At 44.8% G+C, this 13,318-nt stretch overlaps 1 protein-coding gene and 1 long non-coding RNA gene across 10 annotated transcripts in view; one reads left to right on the forward strand and one right to left on the reverse strand.

Moving 5' to 3' along the window:
* BOC (BOC cell adhesion associated, oncogene regulated) overlaps window positions 1–13,318 on the forward strand; it is a 75,457-nt gene that overhangs the window by 12,445 nt on the left and 49,694 nt on the right. The window lies entirely within an intron of this gene.
* LOC108584479 lies at window positions 7,223–12,821 on the reverse strand. Its single transcript, XR_002520277.2, has 2 exons — window positions 12,734–12,821; window positions 7,223–7,357 (listed from the first exon to the last, which is right to left on the reverse strand). It is a non-coding gene; the product is annotated as an uncharacterized LOC108584479 (long non-coding RNA).

The following is a 13,318-nucleotide window of genomic DNA, read 5'->3' on the forward strand; positions in this document are numbered from 1 at the left end:
TCCGGTGGTGGTGGCAGGCCACAGGTCCCTTAGCTTCTAGAGTTTCTGCTTTTGGTCCCACCCACGTTCCAGTGGTGTCTGTGTTGAGCCCTGAGAATGACTGAGCACTGGGACCTGTTTTGTGGTCGTTAAGAAGGAAGACCAGTAAGGCATAAAGAGTTTGAGGGCATTTTCCCTGCAAAGAAGTGCCTCTTTGTTGAATGAGCCTCGAAGACTAGGATTCCCTGGGAGTTTGGTGACAGAACCCCCAGGATTCAGAACACTCACCAGCCACTCTCAACACAAGGCACTCTGGAGGACAGGTGATGATGGTGGTTTTTATAAGGCATAGAATGAGGAAGCTCCTCCAAGCCCACTCCAACACTGGACCACATTTAAGAGAAAGGAAAGTGCATGTGAATTGGAGGGGGTTGGTGGGGGTGGACCAGTTGGTCACGTGGACCATCTGATCCAGGCTGAAAAGCTCTCAGGGCTGAGGAAAGGTAGACAGGGTTCCAACCCTGAGGAACAGAAACTTAAATTTAAACCTGCTGGGCCCAGTGGCTCATACCTGTAATCTCAGCACTTCAGAGGCCAAGGCAGGCAGACCTCTTGAGGCCAAGAGTTTGAGACCAGCCTGGCCAACAGGGCAAAACCCCATCTCTACTAAAACACAAAAATAGGCGGGGTGCAGTGGCTCATGCCTGTAATCCCAGCACTTTGGGAGGCCAAGGTCAGGAGATCGAGACCATCCTGGCTAATACTGTGAAACCCCATCTCTACTAAAAATACAAAAAATTAGCCGGGCGCGGTGGCAGGCGCCTGTAGTCCCAGCTACTCGGGAGGCTGAGGCAGGAGAATGGCATGAACCCAGGAGGCGGAGCTTGCAGTGAGCTGAGATCGAGCCACTGTACTCTTGCCTGGGCTACAGAGCAAGACTCCGTCTTAAAAACAAAACAAAACAAACAAAAAAGACCCACAAAAATAAGTCGGGTGTGGTGGAGCATGCCTGTAATCCCAGCTACTCAGGAGGCTGAGGCACAAGAATCACTTGAACCCAGGAGGCGGAGGTTGTAGTGAGCCGAGATTGCACCACTGCACTCCAGCCTGGGCGGCAGAGCAAGACTGTCAAAACAAACAAACAAACAAACAAACAAAAAACCCAACTTCTATTGCTTCAAGTTTGGAATAAATAGAGAGCTGAGGCCAGCCAGTACCTTCTCACGCCGAAAGACACTAGCCAGGTATTTCAGAGTTCTGTACAAAGGAGGAATGAGACTCACAGCACACCTCAGAAAGTCACCTTTTGGACTATGGAAATTCCATGCTGAGGATCCAAGTGCACACCACCTCCCCCTCTGGTTTTCTTTTCTTCACCTGGCCCATCCTCCAATCTATAGCCTGACCAATGACTCACTAAGAGCACTGGGCTGCCATTCAGTGGCTCTGCCTACCCCATGTAAGTGCAGACTAATATTACGTGTCCCAGGTTTGTCCCTAAGACTGTGAGTGCTAGCGCAGTGGAGTGTTTAAAGTCCTTTGAGCTCTTCAGAGGAAGAACTACACTCTACTAGCAAGCCAGCCTTGCTTTTGTTAATTATGGAATCAGGGTGCAGTCTTCTGGACCTTGTTTTCTTAGGTCTAACTGTAGAGCCTGGAAGGCTGTAACAGTGATTACTAACCATTACCCTATCTAGAAGCCTTGGCCCTTACCTCAGTTTACCTGGAGAGGCAGATGATAAAGAACTACTGAACTATGTAAGTGTGGGACCCATGTTCCCTACCAAATCCAGCCTTCACTTCTAAATCTCCCTTCCTACATTCTGTCCGACAAGTAGTAGGTACAGTGATAGTCCCGAGAAAGAATCCCAGACTGGCTTCCGTAGATACACGCCAGGTAGTGTGTGTCTATGAGTAGGGGCCACATTTTCTGAACCAAAAGACAAATGTGTGATCTGAAAAAGCATTTTGTTTTTGTTTTTCCTAATGTGGGGGAATGGGGGAATCTCAGAAAGGCTAATTTATAAATATCTTGTACTACATGAAAAAAATAAACCTCACCTTTATCAAAACGAATGGCATTCTGTACAGTGGGCTTATCCAGAACCTCCCAATGCTGTGGTCATTGCTCAGAGCAGGAGGTGCAGAGAGCACAGAACGGGTCTTTCTCCTGTGGGGTGCTTCAGCCAGTGCTGGTGGAAAGAAGTCTCTGGTGTGGTCTGGGTCTTCTCTAGTACTTTCTCTCCAGAGCAACCTGTAGACATGAGGGTGGCCTCCTGGTTTTACTGACCACCATTCCATGTCCCTCTCCAGAAGAAGCCAGCCTCCAAGTCATTGGAACAGCGAGGCCCCTTAATAACTAAGTTCCAGATCCCTTGAAAGTCAGGAAGTGAAGAGGAACTGGGTGTCCAGTTGAGATGGAATCTTAAGCAGGCAGAACTAACTTTCCCCATATGAGAAATTAACCCAAATGCCAGTGTTAATACGGCTAATCTGGATGGGGGAAAGGTAGTGAGACCTCATTTCTGTGCATCTCAGCCAACGTGAACCTGGCTAGGAGGTGCTGACCTGTCTCCCTTGTGGAAATAATGCTACCCACTGAAGCTTGTGATACCCACTGCAGCCTGCCTCTCCTCAGTCGCTTGAGATTTAGCACGGAACTGTTACTGCTTATCCAAGTATCAACAATAAGCCTTGCCTGAGAGCAGCACATTCATGCCTCTTCAGTCAGTTGCCGTAGGGGCCTGAAGTCATTTGTAGCCATCAGGGTGGCCTTTCAATTGACCAGTTAACAGATATTGAGCACTATGCCTATTGCCTTCAAGACATCTATATTCTAGTTTCTGAATATTTCTTAGATCACAACAAGAGGTCATACTGCCTTGAATCGCATTATCCATATAATCTCCTTAGGAGAGTGCTTTGCTCAGGGTAGGGGCTTTGATGGTCTCTATTGTTATCATCATTATTATTAGTTGGGCTTGAATGAGCTGCTGATTTGTAATTCTCCCACAAGAGCCCACATTCTTGGAGAATTTGTCTATTTGAAAAGTTTTCTCAATTCTGGTAAGTTGTATAGGTAGAGAAGTGGAGGCACAGGGAAAAGTAATATGTTCATAAGCCCAAGCCGGCTTCCTTTATGGGTCTGCACCTGGACCTCAAGGCCTCTGCGCATGGTTGATTCTACAGTCAGGGAAAAGCCAGCCAGAGTTGACAGCTTGTCATTGGTGAGATATGCACAGTCCTGGGAAAAGCGCTTCCTGGATAGGGAAGCCCCAGAAAGATGGGAGTGGGGGAAGAGCCAGATGGCTCCCAGTGTTGAGTCCAGAGAGCCAGGGAGATAGGCCCCTCAAGGTTTCCTCTGGCTGTGACCAGCAGTCCTCTTTTCAGGAGTAGGGCTGCCTCTTAGGCCCAACCTTGCAGAACCCTCTTTTCCACCAAAACCGGGTCACTCACTGAAACCTGCCTGACCATGTAGCTTGCCTTAATTGAAAGGACATTGGGTGGTTGGGTGAGTGGGGGTTTCTGCATTTTGGTGCAGGATTGGGAAGGTTTGAGAGGATCTTATTTTAGTTATCCGACTGCAAACAAGTGTTTTATTTTGTAATTAAAAAAAAAACTTTACTCTTTACCCTTTAAAAACTCAAAGGACTATAAAAGCACAAAGAATAGTGTCATGAACCCCATGTACCCATCACCCAGATTCAGCAATTATCAAGACAAAAAAGTGTTTGGGTTTTTTTTATGATTTTGTTTTTATTAGTGTGCTTTGTGTGGGGATAGGTCAAAGATGGATGCCACAAGGTTACTCTTTCCAAAAGAAGTGTGTAATCCAGCTCTTCTACCATCTTCCAACAGTGAAGTGAAAGGAAAGAGTATTGGCCAGGTGCTAGGGTTTGATTTGTGATTGTTCCCTGGTGCTCTGAGATGTTTCTGTGCATCTCCTTTACCAGAAGTTGAGCTTGAATTTTATCTTTGGATTCCCAGAGCCTACTATTTAATGGATGTTCAATAAGCATTATTAACTTGTGAGGCAAGTGATTTCATGAGACAGTGGCTTTCCATCTGGACAGGTGTAAGTAAGTTAGTGCTTAGCTCACCATCCTGGGGGGACGGGGCAGATGATAGTGTAAAGTTGAGGTGGGGGCCATTATTCGAACCCTGGGGGACACTGAGAGGGAAGGATAGAGCCTCTCAGGTGTTGGATTAGGAATATTGGGCTCCTGATTTTGCTGAGAAGGAGGAAGTCAGCAAGGAGGAACAGGAGAGACTGGGGCAGAACCCTGTACCTGGCCCCCACATTCAGTCATTCATAGGCCCTGGGTGAGGTGGGTCAGGATTATGAGAACGAAGACTCCATCTCCAGACCGTTTTTCTGGGTGCCCACAAGCAGCCTGCAAGCCGCCTGCACCACCAGGCCCCACATGCCATTCCAAGGACTGTTTTATTCATTTTAAAGTTGGCAGGAGAGGGCAGGCAAGGAATGGGGCTGTTCCAAGTGTTGGGGGAGTGGGATCCACTTCCTGGCTCTGGAGCGCACTGCAGTCCGGCTGCTCGGAGCTCCTCAGGGGCAGGGCTGGGTGGGGTATGCAGTTAAAGGGTATGAAATGGGGTGTTGCAGAGACAGGAGGGAAGACACTTCAAACACTTCCCCTCTGATCTGATCCCAGGGTGTAGCAGAGACCTCAGGCAGGGTGCCTCCAAGGCCCTAACTTTCAGCAGGCAACCTGCCCCTCCCATCCCTGCCTGGTCTTTTTCAGTTTAAACTTCCAGCCTGCTCCTCCCCTCCCATACATGCATGATGTATGTGTGTGTGTGTTTTAATTTTTATTCTTGGCAGAAGTTAAGAGACAAGATGGATTTGGAAGGAGACTAAACTAGTCTGGGTATATGTTGGGCAGCAGGCAGCTTCATTCCTGGACTGGGAGGGCCGGGAAGGAGTGAGGCTGCAGCTCTGAGGTGGGGGTGGAGGGTTTTCTCCTCCCCAAGTAGGGACCAAACTGATAATGGACTCCTTCGGGAAGGCCAGGAGCTCGAAGCTCAGCTGTTAACCCTTTGGGTTGTCAAACAGCTGGTTTCAGTGGAGCCAAAGCCCTCTGGTCTGATCTGGTGTTAAGAGGATGTGGGGACCCTTGGATAGCCAACAGCTGTTCTACTTCTCAGTGGTCTGTGAGCCCCTGGAAGCTGCTGGCCTTGTTAAAGCAGTCATTGGTGGCTTCTCAGGCTTTGATGTCCAAACGCTTAAATTTGCACATGCTTGGAAAACATTCCTCCTCTGCTTGCATCTACCTTGGGGCCATCCTATCCCTGCCCCCAGAAGCAACTGTTCCTGGCCCCAGTCAGCAGCAGCCACTATGGCTCAGAGACCTGTTTGTCATCTTTGCCACCGTAGAGGCTGCCTTGGCCCCCAAAGTAGATGTTCTTTGCAATGGCGGCCTCCTCTTCCATGTTTATTTCTGTGCAAAGAAGAGAAAACGAAGAATCTGAAAATCCCTAAAAATATCTGGAGAAATCTGAGAGAAGCTGTTCGGGAAAAATGTTTTCTTCCTTTAAATGTGTTAAGGTATTTAATTTGTGAGAGAAAAAAATATTTATTTTAGCTTTAAAAATTATAAGAATTTCTTTAAAATGATACAGTAAGGAACATCTTTATGCAAAGTTTTCAATTTCAACCACCATATCCAGTGCAGAACATTTCTGGCAGATATTCCGTACCAAAATGACCCCACAATCCACGGCAGAGACGCCTGCACTGGGACTCTCAACCCTGGCTGCACATTACAATTTCCAGGAAGGAGTGGTGAAAATATTGATGTCAAGCCCCCCTTCCCACAGAGATTCTAACTTCATTTGCTTGAGGTGCTGCCCAGGCATTGTTGTATCTTTAAATGTTCCCAGATGATTCTCCTGTGCAGTCAGAATTGGGAGCTTCACATCTAATGTTATCAGAGAACAGAAGAAGATGAGAGAGCCTAGGTTAAGAAATGGGAAGGATCTTCTTGTCTTTCCATACATAGTGGTGCATATAACTTGGATCCTAGATTCAAAGCGCTGCTACCAATCTTTGGGCTGTATTTCGATACTCAGACACTCAGGACTGACTCTGTAGGTACGGAGAACTTTCAGGAGTGCAGGTGCAAATACATCTTCAGGAGTACGGATGCAGAGTACATTGTGAGAATCTGCCAGACTAATCCATCCTGAAACATGGTGGCTAGTGCATGACTCCAACTCAGACTTACTTTGTTGTTGTTGTTGTTTTCTGCCTTTCTTAATTCCTTTGTTGAAAACAGTTTTGTTGTATAACTGCTTTAAGCTGCCAAGGACACCAAGACCAGCACGCAGGGGAAGCAGACAGTCTGGGCTTTGAATCCTTTACTTAAGCAAGTTGCTTAATCTCTCTGAGTCTCACTTGCTGCATCTGTGTAATGGGATGAGAATACTACCTACCTCATATAGTTGTTTAGTAGTTAGACAAAATCAGTCATATGTATTAGCTCATTATCTTACACATATTAATTCAAGTGGTCAAATAATTTTATTTAAGATAGATAGTTTCTTTTTGTTCTAAATATATGCCTCAATCCCATATTGCAACAACATCTAGTGTAGTACATTCAATAAATCTTAATGATTTTTAACTTGCATTTACAAATCAGTAGGAAATTAGTAATTTAGCAGGAAAAAAGGCAATCTTTAAATGTTAACTTGCTCAACATGACTATTTCAGCAAACTGAATGTCAGATGGCATATTTTATATAACTTACTAAACAAAGCAATTTCAGATCTGTAAATCTTGTTAACAAAATACTAAATGTATTTTCTTTTTTTTCCCCCAAAATACTTATCCACATTGTGTGAATGCAACAGAATCCTGGAATTAGGGGAAGTGTTCTTTATAAGCTGGGGGAATTGATTGCTGGAGATTAGACACAGCAAATTCCTTAAATGTGATAATGGGGCAAGGAACAACATTTTATGGTTGAAGGGGTGGTTGGGAAATGAGGCCTATGGGAGGATGGGAAGATAAAATATCAGTGATGACATGAGAATATTTGGAGATAGCTTTCTTCAAACTTGTCTTTTTAATTACAAAAGCGATGCTACATACCTTGTTTGAATATTTCCAAGGCATTTAAAGCAAAAAAGGCAAATCCCCTGATCTTCAGAGATAACTGATACTAAAATTTAAGTGTCTCCCGACATTTTCGTATGACAACCCAAGTAACTACACACCACATATTCATATGTAACTTTTTTAAATTATAAAAATGGGATCATGATGGTTTGCAGATTGCTTTAGGACATTCTCCAGGAACCTCTTAGGCCAGTATTTCTCAACGAGTATTTGGTGAAGGTCTCATCACTAATGGTACTCTGAGAAAAAAGGATAGTTTTGTCCAATGAGTCCAGGTTTGTGGTCAAGTGAGTCCAAGCCTGTGAGTACAGACTTTAGTGCATACCCTCTCCCCTTCTTGGTGATCCATGATGCATAATAGCATACTAAAGGCTCTGAAAAGGCCTGCAGTAAAGAAATCTGATTAGCTTTTCTTAACATAGCATTTTCCTAAATTATTTTTGGTAGCATATTTTAATATCCGGTAGGTTTTTAGAATATTCCTCACTAATCTCCTTTCTACCACTACACCCCTACTCCTCTGCCACTGTAACCTCCTTGTGAGATAGGCAGGAAAACAGCTCATCTGTTCATTTAATTGACAGATACTTATTGCACTCCTACTATGTGCCAAGCATTGTGATTGATGCTGGGGATATGTGAATGAACAAGATAGAAGGCTCTCTGCCCTCATGGACTCTCACTGTTTGCCTGCAGCATAGTGATGGTATTAGTCACATCCATCATTAGTCATGATGGATGGCTGTGCTGTGTGCACCTGGGAATGGCAGAACCTCAGCAGGGGGATCCTCTTTGCAACTGGTGGAGCCTAGGAGCAGGAGGCTAGAATTATCCCCACCCCTCTGCTCCTTCCCTTCTTCATGCCTCTCCAATTCCCCACACTTTGCTCCTGCTATAAACAGTGGTGCCTGATCCAGCTGGCAAGGCTCCATGTGTTTGTTTTCTCTGCATGTGCCAGCCTTGCACCGAGGCCACTGAGCTTCCCAAGTTGGGGAGAGCTGGCAGGGGTTGGGGCTGGGGGCTTCCAGCAGAAGGCAGGGACTGATTGACAGACCAACTGGAACATGCTTCAGATTTCCAAATTGATACTTATTTACGTTTTAGGTGATTTAAAAGAGCTTTGTAATTGAGAAGGGAAGTATTGGGGATGAAGTTGGGGACTGAATGTGTATATTTGGGGGTCAGGGAGGTGGCAAAGAAAGTGGGTTTGTGTGAGGTCAGATGGGAAAGAAAGTAAACTGTCATGACTCTAAAGCATACTTAGCAGCTAGAGCTGGAGCTGCTTGCTGTGTGTGTGTGTGCGCGCGCGCGCGTGTGTGGGTGTGTGTGCACGTGTGTGTGTGTGTGTGTGCGCGCCTGCCTGCCTTAGAGGTGGAGAATGCACATGTCCAAGGCAGGATGCTGGGCCACCCTGTGTGGAGGTATCCAGCCTCTGAGATATTGCCTCTTCTTAAACCTTATTTGTTGAAATACTGGGGATGAATCTGCAGTAAGCATTAGACTAATTAAAGTATTCCTAAAAGTAACCCTAAAAGGAGTTATTCAGATTTAGTAAGTTGCTGTCACTTACGGGATACCTACTAAGTGCCAGTCATTGTTATAGATGTTTACTAATGTGCTCTGTTTTTCCTTCAGCATCCCTGTGCGAGTTGATTTTGTTGTCCTATGCCAAAATGGTTCATTTTAAAGTTCGGGGTAAGGGTTTCTTGCTTGCATAAAAGTCTGGGAGGGATATTGTCCATGTCGCAGCACAGCCAGATGCGAACTGAAGAGTGGTAGCTTCTCATCTCCCATCTTGGCACTGACTTCAGCAGTTCAGCTATTTTACCCCAAGGCTTAGCTTTCTATTTGAATGCGTCAGATTTCCTGCAAGCATGCATGAGCATGTTAAGGGTTGGTGTGTGTGTGGGTGTGTGTGTGTGTCAGGGGTTGGGACTGGTTTTGCCTGGCATCTGTTTGAGTCAGCCCTAGAGAAAGACAGGCCAAGATGCAGCAGCCTGATCCTCATTCAGTCCGGGTCACAGCACCTGAGACCTATTTTGAGTCATGTGGAGGGTATAAATATGGGCCTAGGGCCATTGGTTGCTTAATCATCACAAGGAAGCGACATAGAGAATGACTGCAAGTGACAGCTTAATTGGAATTGGTGGTAATTATGTTGCCTAACTAACAGAGGAAATCAAAATGAGTGTTTTTAACCTCCAAACCTCCCTAAATGCCCAGCTTCTCATACCAAGAAAACAGCTCCTCGCTAGTCTATGTGACTACAGTGCTCTCTTTTCTCCACCATGACCTTTCACCTTGGCACCTCAGGTGAATTCATTGCTATTCCTGACGCTTGGTCTAACAGTCAGTTGAACCCTAAATACTTAACAATGTGCCGGCTTCTGGGGGCATGAAGAGCTGGGGGCCTCACCATTGCCTAGTGGGCTGCCTAACATAGAGTGGGTACTTGAGACCTGCCCATCGAATGGAATTAAGCTTTCTCAGGCACCTGCTTCTCTTTACATTCTTCTTCTCCACATTCAGCCCACCCCCACCCACCCTGTGTTTGGACGGTCTTATGTCCTACCTGCCTTCTCCACTAATTAAGAACCACGGTGGGCTCCCAAACCAAATCCCTAAGGGAGATAGGAACGGGAATATCAGACACTCACATATCACCTTCCCCTGCTCAAGCTCCACTTTGCAGCCAGAGTCCCACCTGGGATTCATCAGATCCAAACTCCATGGACCAGTTAGGCCTGGAAAAGGCCTTGGAGGTAGGAGGTCTTTACAGCTTAGCAAACATTCATTGAGTACCTGCTGTATGTTGAAGAGGGAGACTTATAAACAAGTAAGTTACACTGCAAGGTGAAAATGACAGTGTAGATGATAAAGCTAAAGCTTAAGCGATGCTGACACATAGACTTCTGTTAGCTCTAGGGCTTTTTCCTGCCTTAACTGACAGAATTTGACAAATCTTCTAGGACTATGTGAGGAATGAATATAGATGATCAAAAGGGGAATTCTTTTAAGACTTGTGTTGAGAAGCTGCATTGGAGAACTGACCTTCCCATGTACTGAGGAGGGCCTGAGTGTGTGTGTGTGTGTGTGTGCGCGCGTGCGCACGCACGTGTGTAGGAACCTGTGTACATTTCTTTTTATCATTCTCCTGATGCCTTCGTTAGTGTTTCTGGCTCCCTGCCTGTTCTTAGTAAAATCCGCAGTTTATCTTGTAGCTTAACGTTTCTTGAGGCCATGCTACATTTCAATTTTGGTATAATAGAAAGATGTTGTCAATGCGTATGGGGACTAGGTCCTAAGCTCATTGAAGACTGGAGGTCGTGCCTTGTTTTCCTCTACATCCGTTTTGTACAGTGTGTGGCACCTAGAGGATGCTCAGTGTCAGCACTGAATTGTGCCCGGTGCCCCCCCCAGGGACCTGCGCCTCTCATCAGGAATGGCTGTGGGATTGCCAGCTGTTCTATATGCTCCTCTCAGCATGAGCACTAGACAGAGTGCCTTGTTTTCACTCCACTCGGGAGCCATATCCTGTTGCCTTTTTGGATGATTTGGGGGAAATTCCTTTTCTGTGGTTCCGTATGTGTTGCAGGCTGACGGTTGGCTTGCTCGCTGGAGTGCTTCCTGGGGTAATACACCGCGTTCTTCTCAGGGCTCCATTGTTTCCCATAGGCACTTTCACATGAAGTCAGTGTTCCAGTCTTCCTCTGAGCCTGTTTATAATAGTAAGGTTTGTGTTCACACACTGGTCGCTAGTCAAATGGGATCGGTTTTCCTTTGTGTAAGACATAGGACTTGAAGCTCTTAAGATCTGCTTTAAGTGCCGTTCAGGTCCTGAGACTGTTTGTTTACATGCCTTTTTGGTACTGTCTACCCAGTCTCTAAGCAATTCCTTTTACATGGGTTGTTTTGTCAACTCTGAGCACCTAAAGGTTGGGAAGTAGATATGCTCTTATTTGCTTTCCAGCCACTATATTAGCATCTTAGTTCATTTTACATGACTTGTATGGGTATAGCCGTGGTCATGTATTGTAATTAGAAACAAGGAGGGAGAGAAAGAACAGGTGGTTTTGTTGTGGCTTTGTGCATTCACTGAATGAGGTCAGAGGTGAGCTCCTCTCTGGGGCTGGGAGTGGGAGTCCAGGAGGGATTATAGGGATATGTTTTCCTTTATATAAACACTTCTCCACAGCATCTTGTCCCAATTGACCTACTGTCTGATGAGGATATTTTCCTTTTTCCCTCTGAACAAGTAGAGACACTGTGAAGAAATTATGATTATTATTGTCATTATCATCAAGAGTGCAGAGAGGGCATAAGTGGGGAAGGGTGAAGAGGTTATTAGCTTAAGTGATATTAAATGCTGACTAGTGTTGGGTAGAGATGGAGACATTAGGAACTACATCTTGCCACAAACTTGGGAACACTTGAGCATTCTCCATGGATCCCTATTCCACAGACCTATTTCAAGGGTCTGCAAAACATTGTATAGAATGTATTTTTAAAACAACAAAGAATATTTCTTGAACTTCTGATGCATGTGTATAGGGTAGAAAAATCAGCCCATTGCTTAATTTTATATAAGAAAGAGCAAAGAGATGATACCATGTGTGTCTAGAGTTGTTAAAGTATATTATGTCTGGCAAGGATGTGGAGAAAAGGGAATACTTACATACTGTTGTTGGAAATGTAACTTAGTACAACCCCTATGGAAAACAGTATGGAGATTTCTCAAAGAACTGAAAATAGAAGTATCATATCCAGCAAGCCCACTATTTAGTATCTACCCAAAGGAAAGGAAATCATTCCATAAAAAAGATACCTGTACTTCTGTGTTTATAGCAGCAGTATATCACAATAGCAAAGATATGAAATCAACATAAATGTCTATCAACATATGACTGGACAAAGAAAATGTGGTATACATATATACACCCATGGAATACCGCTCAGTCATAAAAAAGAATGAAATCATGTCTTTTGCAGCAACACAGGTGGAACTGGAGGTCTTTCTCTTAAGTGAAGTAACTCAGAAACAAAAAGCCAAATACCACATGTTCTCACTTGTAAATGGGAGCTAAATAACGTGTACACATAGACATAAAGTATGGAATGATAGACATTGGACACTTGGAAGGGTGGGAGGGTGGGAAGAGGGGGAGGGATGAGAAATTACCTAATGGGTACAATGTACACTGCTGGGTGATGGTTACACTAACACAATATATCCATGTAACAACACTTCGCTTTGTTATCCATGTAACAAAACTGCACTTATACCCCCTAAATCTACAAAATTTTTTTAAAATTTTTAAATAAAAGGTGAGCAATGAACTTTTTTTTGAAAAACTGGAGCATGTCTTTAGGTCTTAAAGGATGTTGATCTGTAAGCCAAAAAGGTGGCATTGCCACTGCATTAAATCAGGCATCCAGTGAATGGCTTTTGGAAGAAAAGTTTCATGACCCCTGACTCCCGAATTACTGCATGATTGGTATATGCCAGGTTGCTTTTGCACATTATCTTATTAACTTTTTAAAATAGCTCATCAAAATATTACCATTCTTATTTTCACAAAGTATAAACTGAGGCTCAAAGATACTAAGTTACTCACTCAAGGTGATCTTCTGTGAAGGGTACAAAAGCCTCAGAAGCCAAGGCTTATGGTTCTTCAGTACCTCATCCTTTAGCTCCAATGCTGTCACTTAGCAGACAAGCTTTGTCTGTAATAAAATTTGAGATGAGACCTAAAGCCCTTATGTGATAGAACATCAGGAAGGGTTTTGATAACATATCAAAATGGGGCCAGTGACACTCTCTGGGTGGTAAAGATGAAAAGTGTTGATGGATATGAAGCAGCCAGCCGTGGGCTCAGCACATCATAGGAGCTGGGTAAAATTAGGTGCCTTTCCACATCTCCGCTCTCATCCCCCCTGCCCTTCTCATGCTCTTTTCTTCATCTTCTTAGGCCTGAACCTGTCCTCTTTCTCACTCCATAACTTTCTTATTTCTCCCTTTGCCATTCCTCTTTGCCTGCCTCCTTCTACCCAGCCTCCAACTCAGGGCCATGGTGATGGTGGCACAGGCATGGTCTCATCCTAGATTAGATTCTCCTGCAGCCTGGTGGCTATAGGAAGACTGAAGCCACAAGCTTAGTTTGGTGTTCATCTTGGAAGATGAGATGAGAAGGAAAACAAAA

This window comes from Papio anubis, chromosome 2 (assembly GCF_008728515.1).
Source record: "Papio anubis isolate 15944 chromosome 2, Panubis1.0, whole genome shotgun sequence".
Lineage (NCBI taxonomy): Eukaryota > Metazoa > Chordata > Mammalia > Primates > Cercopithecidae > Papio > Papio anubis.